This window comes from Alexandromys fortis, unplaced genomic scaffold (assembly GCF_014885135.2).
Source record: "Alexandromys fortis isolate MF-2015 unplaced genomic scaffold, M_Fortis_MF-2015_v1.1 scaffold_65, whole genome shotgun sequence".
NCBI lineage: Eukaryota > Metazoa > Chordata > Mammalia > Rodentia > Cricetidae > Alexandromys > Alexandromys fortis.
The window spans coordinates 989,110-996,293 of NW_026067986.1; the positions used below are offsets into that span (position 1 = coordinate 989,110).

General features: G+C 46.4%; 1 protein-coding gene across 8 annotated transcripts in view; it reads right to left on the minus strand.

The window, feature by feature from the left end:
* The window catches only part of Cflar (CASP8 and FADD like apoptosis regulator), an 80,526-nt gene extending 75,244 nt beyond the window's left edge, over nucleotides 1–5,282 (minus strand). For 5 of the 8 annotated variants that reach the window (XR_007594793.1, XR_007594792.1, XM_050159282.1 and 2 more), the window contains exon 1: nucleotides 4,831–5,276. The gene's annotated coding sequence lies outside the window, so the exon portion shown is untranslated. Of the gene's footprint in view, nucleotides 1–1,822; nucleotides 1,916–4,830 lie in introns of all 8 variants that reach the window. The other 3 variants (XM_050159285.1, XM_050159286.1, XM_050159288.1) reach the window with 2 other exon arrangements.
* Nucleotides 5,283–7,184: the final 1,902 nt, after the last annotated feature.

Below are 7,184 nucleotides of genomic sequence, written 5' to 3' on the forward strand. Positions count from 1 at the left end.
AAAAAAAAAAAAAAAAAAAGAAAAAAAAGAAAAAAAAGAAAAAAGGAAAAGAAAAAAGAAAGAAAGAAAAAACTACTATTAAAAGCAACAAGAAAAATAGGTTACTTTTTCAAGACCACAGATGAATAAAGGCAAAAGAAGTTTAAAAAAAGAAAAAGCAGGAGCATTTATTTCACAGGTAGATGAAGCTCTGGTTCCCACTTAGGATACCAGGTCATTAAGGGAAGTCATTTACCCCCAAAACAAGCCTTGGGAGAAGTAGTTTAAATGGCAGGAAATTCCAATTACAACAGAGAACGGGGTATTAGATACAGATCAAAAACAATGATGCACCTGGGGAAGTGGTTCACGCCAGTAGTCTTAGCAGAAGGGAAGCTGAGGCAGGAGGATTTGGAGAATTCCAGGCCAGCCTGTACTGCCTGTTGACACGCAGGCCATCCTAGGCTACAGTGAGCTGTCATCTTTAACTACATTCTTCACCTGAAGCGCTCCCTGCAGAAGACACAATCTGGAGTACATGGTGCACCTGCCACCAAGCTGGTGGAACTTAACTCTTCCAAAGGACAGAGAAAACCCAAAAAGAGGAAAATAACAAAACTGAGGCTTCTTGTTGTGGAGTTGTCTTTGTTTTCTGGCATTAAACGGTCAAACAAAGAAAAAGTGGCCATGAGGGCAGATCATCAAATCAGCGTAAATACAGAATAAGGTATCAAGAGCACCAGGGCACGATTTACCTGGGAAGAAAGGCTCCAAGCACACAAATAACTCAAGTGTGACACAAAAGAAGAAATTATTCTCCAAAGCTAAGAATTAAACGGGGGTGGGGGAATCAGGGCAAACGAAACAACCTGCAGAGATTCACAGTCTCAAGAGACCACTGTGCAAAGATGGGAACAGGGAGCGGTGCTAGGGTAGGAGAAGCAGAAATGACGATCCCACAAACATCAATTCTGAAAGCCACCGTGGAGAAAGACCACCATACAAAAATAAGTGGAGATGTTGGGGGGAGCAAAATACACATTTTTTTTTTAATCAAACAGACTGCAGTTGAGCCCAGCAATGTGTAAAAGACTGGAACCAGCTGCCTTTGGCTGTCTCTGGGGAATGCACTCATGGGGTGGGGCGGGGACGGGGCGGAGATTGGGCGGGAGCGGGGCCAGGGGAGTAGGGTCTCTAGTTACTTTGTAAGCCCTAAACCCAGGAACTTGCCCAAAAGGTTTGGTATATTCAAATGCAAAGTACGAAGTGAAATCCCGTGCAAGGGGCAAGACAGTGACCCCAGCTTGTTAAAGGTGGGGGACACTCCTATAGGTAGGGTGTCAAGTCTGGGGTCAGCTAGGGCATTACAACAGATTTAAGAAAAACAGAAATGCTTTGAGGATAGGAAGGCCCCTGGGCCAAGCCCCCATTGCCTTACACTGTCCAGCAGGCTTCTTCCTAGAGCAGGCTGTCCTTGGGCTTTGTCCAGGCAGCCTCTACACTGAGGTTACAAAAAACAAAAAACAAAACCAACTATCGTGTCGAGAACTTTGCTCCATCAAGGGCAGTTCATTGGATTGACAAGCAGGCATTTGAGTCCAGTAACGAGTTTAATTTAATCAGTCTTTGGCCCTCTCCAAGACAGAACCAAACTTGCATTTAAAAGGTGCCACAAGTCTGGAGGCGCTGTGGGTGGGTCCCCAAAAGAACTCAGAAGGGTCCAAGGATGGAAGACAGGAAATGAACCCTTTCCTGATTAACCAAGGGGCAGCTCCCCCAATGCCCACAGTCCTTGGGGAAAGATCAGAATAGAAGGGAATGGGCAGGGTCTCGGTTTACTCACGCCGGGCGATCGCCGGCTCCCCCAACTCAACAGTGGCTCAGAATGCAGCCTGTCCTTGCCGGAGACCTCCAGAAAACTGGACAGAACGAGATACTGGGAAGAACACAGACATCAGGAGTTAGCCTCTCCAGCTGGAAAGTCGGTCTGCACAGCTGGCCCCAGCTGCTAGCCAGGTGACGTGGGCCAGCAAGTCCAACAGGTCCACGACCGCTGGTACCCGCCCGGCGAAAAGGACATCGCCCCGTTCCAACGACCAAAGACAAGGGCTCCGGGGAGATGTGAACGGCGACCCCCGGACCACAAATGACTGAGCCAAGCCATGCTGGAGCCCAAGACCCTCACAAGAAGGGCCTGGAAAGTGCAAAAAAAAAAAAAAAAAAAAAAAAAAAAAAAAAAAAAAAAAAAAAAAAAAGCCACAAAACCAAACTCACTTCCGCTTCTGTGGGCGGAACCGACGAGCCAAGGTTCCAAAACCCACCCACTACCTTCCTCCCCCGTGGGGACGCCTACCGGTTTCGGTTTGTAAGTGATGACGTGCTCAAGCTCAAATGTCACCAAAAACAAAGTACAACATAAAACCTGCAGAAAAAGAACCTTTGTGTGGCGCACGCCAGTCCCCCTTTTCCTTTTCTTTCCTTTCCTTTCCTTTTCTTTTTCTTTTCCTTTATCTTTCTTTCTTTCTTTTTTGCGAGGCGTTGCTAAAGAGGAAAGATCACGAATTGCGGGCCATCTTGAGCTACATAGTAAGACCCAGTTAAAAAATGAAAAATACATTTTACCAAGTCATTTAACACAAAAGCTACAGGTAAAAGAATTGTTGACCAAAAAGAAAGCTACTGTAAGGAAAACATTCAGAACGCACTTAACAGTTAGACAGGACAAGGGCAAAGGTCCTTCCATGCTCAATTCTTTGCTGAGGCCCTTTCACGTTTAACTAGAATCTGAGCTCTTTGATGGAGAATCCCACGGAAAATTGCCCAACTCTGTTCTAGGTCAATGTGCCCCGGTTGGCTAAGCCTCTGTTAAACAGCCTGCTGGTGCAAACCTGCCCTTCCAGCTAACTCTCTTATCTTACCATCTGTCAAATTACTTGTTTAAGCAAAGCGCCAACACCCCCACCCCCACTCCACCACCAGTTGCCAAGTGAGAAGCTAAGACACAGTTTCTGCCTTCAAAAACCCCATGCTGGGCTGGAGAGGTGGCTCAGTCCTTAAGAGTATTGCCTGCTCTTCCAAAGGTTCTGAGTTCAATTCCCAGTAACCACCCACATGGTGGCTCACAACCATCTGTAATGAGGTCTGGTGCCCTCTTCTGGCATGCAGACATACACACAGAAAGAATATTGTATACATAATAAATAAATATTTTTAAAAAACAAAACAAAACAAAAAACCATGCTCCAGACATTGGGAACTACCCTGAGGTCCTGAATATCTAAAGTGTAGTCCCAGCTGGCTGGAATGAAGACTTTTTTCAATTGGCTACAGACTATGGCTGCCTGGGCTCCCAGCAACAGCGACCAACAGCCACGCAAGCCTTAATCCTAGCAACACAATCAGGAGACAGAGGCAAGTGGACAGATACCTGTGAGTTCACGGATGGCCAGGACTACATAGCTTTGTCTCAGAAAGCCAAAACATAAAAAAAAAAAAACCAATAATTTGCTTACAAATTTGTGATACGGTTGTTTGCAATATGGGAGAGCTGAACCTTTTGTTCAGAACCTTTTTTAAACCATAGGCGGTGGTGTGAAGGGGAGTCATGTTCTTTCTCATTTAAAACCATCCCCATTGGTCAAGGTCTGACTTTGGCGACCCCCTACTGGCCCTACCCTTCTTACTGTAGAAGCAAAGGTTAACTAATAAAAACCCGGAGGGATTTATTAGAGCTTGGATTTAGTTCCAGGGAACACAGTGGCCTTTGTTCTATGGTGTTCCTTTGTTAATGTTCAAGCGAGCGAACTTAACTCTCCCAAGCAAATCCAGACCTGGTTAAGAGAAAACACCTTGAAATACTCAGAGTTCTGCCAGTCTGAAGTGAGTGAGAAAAGAGTAGGGTCAGGCTTACTTTAAGGGGTAGACGGATGGATGGAAAGATGATAGATAGATAGATAGATAGATAGATAGATAGATACATACATACATACATACATACATAGATACATACATAGATAGATACATACATAGATAGATACATAGATAGATACATAGATAGATAGATAGATACATAGATAGATACATAGATAGATAGATATATAGATAGATACATAGATACATAGATAGATAGATGATGGACGGACGGACAGAAGCACTGAATTCTCAATTCCCAGGGAAAGCGTTTCTTGTCAATAACGCTGAAGTGCTTTGGGAAAAGGCAGAGGCACTTCGCTGTGCTCTTGAAAGTAAAACTGAGAGCACTGGGTAAATTCTCTTGAGCACGCACACAAGGAAATGATCCCGTTCAACTTTTCAAAAACGGCTAGTTAGGACATTTCAACTCCAGGAAATGAGTAATTCTCAAGACGTTTACGCAAGGCTATTGTGGCTCGATCAGCAAAGTTAATCTTCAGTTTTCCGCCTGGGGACGCAGGTGTGATCCCCCTGGGGTTCAAGGGTGCTCCCTCCTCTCCTCCGGATGCTCAAGAGTCCTTTAAGGGCTACTTCCCCGCGGGTCCCATCCCCTGAACACATCAGGCCACCTCGGGTTGGGCGCTTGCGGCCGCCCTGCTGGGACCCGCACAGTGGGAAGGGGCGCAGGGCCGCGGAGGTGGGGAGCCCGGCTGGGGGCGCACCGTCCAGGCCGGTGCCTGGCAGGCCGAGCAGGCGGAGGAACTGCAGTCCTCCCCGTTCCTCCCGTCGTCCCCGGTGCTCGCCAGAGTGCGACTCGCATTGGCCTCCAGGGCCGAGCCAGGAGGCTCACAGCTGGGATAGGGGGGCGCGGTGTCCCAGCCGCGCACAGCGCTGCAAGGAGGAGTGTGGCGCGCGGGTTACACCGCGCAGGTCACGTACCCGTCTGCCTTAAGTGGCGGCTGGGGTGGCTCAGGTCGCCGCGAACTTCACTCTGCGGACGTCGGATCTGAGGATCTGCGTAGACAAGATGGAGACACACGGAAACCGAAAGCCAGTGAGCGGACGTGGCGGGTGCGGCTCCCCTGACCTCCAGCCCGGATTGGGCCTTGACGCGCTGTGAATACGGAGGACCCAATTTAGGTCCTCTGCCCCTTGCTTGCCATTGTAAAGACAATAAAAAGGGCTTTGGATAGATTTGTGTATCACTTTTAATTTGTAGAAATGTTTAAAATACAGGGAAAGAAAACACAAAATAGCAAACATCTTTATTTCATATGTCACTCAGAACTGAACGTGTGTGCCTCTCATCCGGTGGAATCGCCCCAGGGGGAGGGAACTGGTAACCTACAAGCCTTCTGCTCCCTTGCTGTGTTTGTTTCCTACTTATTCCTGTAGTTCCCCCTTGACTCCCAGGAAGTTTTCTAAGAAGAAGCCATACTTTTTAACGGCTGGGATATTAATTATTGACTGATAAGTTGAATAGTGACTGTATTCTCATGATTTGGGAGGCAGAGGAAGGGGGATCAGGCATTTAAAGCCAGTCAGGGCTACCCAGCAAGTTCAGGGCCAGCCTGGGCTATATGAGATTCTGTCAAAAAACAAAAACAAACAAACAAACAAACAAAAAAAAACAAAGACATTGGCTAATAAATCATCTTTTTTTAGATTTAAAGAACCCAGAATGTCTGATAATCTTCATGTAACACCAGAATCTTTATACCATGTACATCAGAATCATATAACACCCCTTTTCTTTCTTTTATCTATGAATTTAAATTTTTTTTTACATATAACGTATCTTGATTATATTCTCTCCCCTCACCAAACTCCTCCCAGATTCTCGGCACATCCCTATCCATCCAACTTCATGTTCTTTCTCTCTCCCCAAAATGACCCCAAAGCCAAAAACATCAAAACAAATAAAAGCCAATAAGACAAAAAATACCAAAAACAAAACACACACACGCACGCACGCAAACACGCGCGCGCACACACATGCATGCATACACACACACTCACACAGTGCATACATGCACACACGTGCGCGCGTACAAGCACACACATGAGGATTCAGCTGGGGGCTGATCTGAAGTGCAGTTAATATACACAGTAGGTACGCTTTGTGGCTAGGGGTGGAACTTTGTGTCCACTTCCCCTTCTCAGTGCTGGAATTTTGTCTGTGTTGAGCCTATGTAGGTCTGTCCTGTTCCTACTGTCAAAGCCTTCGTGAATTCGTACGTGTATGAGCCCTGCTGGACCTTGAAGACTTTCCTTGGAATGATCCAGTACCTCTGTCTGTTCCCAGCTTTCTGCCTCCTCTTCTGTGTCGATCCCTGAGTCTTGCGGGGAGGGTTATGATGAAGACCCACCAAAGTTCCCCACTGTCCTGCTGTGGGTCTCCGTGTTAACTCCCATCTACTGCAAAAAGAGGCTTCTCTGAGGAGGGTTGGATGAGGCTCTGAGCCATGGGCCCAGATAGCAATATGTCATCAAGAGCCATTTACTAGCAGAGTAGCAGGAGGTTTCCCCCTAGGGGTCACGACCTATCTATCTGGTCTCAGGTCCTTGGCTACTTTAGCAGCGTCCTGTGTGGGATCTACAGCGTGGAGTGAGCCTGAAATCCAATCAAAGAGAGGTCGGCTACCCCTATAACATTTATGCCGCTATTGCACCAGTTTACTTAGCGTCCAGGTTGCTGTCATAGGTCACAGGGAATGAAGGCCAATATTATTTAGGACCTCGAATTTTAGCAGATTTGATCCCATTCCTAAATCTTAATTGCTCCTCACTAACAAAGGTTTTAAAACACATCAGCTTTTTTTCTTTTCTTTCTTTGTTTTTCTTTTTTTCTTTCTTTTTTTGTGGTTTTTCGAGATAGGGTTTCTCTGTAGCTTTGGAACCTGTCCTGGAACTAGCTGTTGTAGACCAGGCTGGCCTCGAACTCACAGAGATTGCTGGGATTAAAGGCATGTGCCACCGCCGCCCGGCTTGATCGGCTTTTTTTTTAAAAAAAGAGAAAAGAAAAGAAAAGAAAAGAAAAGAAAAGAAAAAAGAAAGAAAGAAAAAAGCAAGCGATTCTGGGACAAGGAGAGGTCTGAACCCTAACCACCTCAGCTTCGGCCAAGGAACCCACGCGGTGGAAGGGGGCACAGAGGAAAGGAGAGGTTTGTCTCTACAGGCTGTCCCCTGATCACCGCACGTGTGTCAGGGCGTGGGTGTCCACACTCATAAAGGTAATAAAAAAAGTTTAAAAGTCCATCTTTAACCTTTAAACCCTGTTGTAAATTACACTT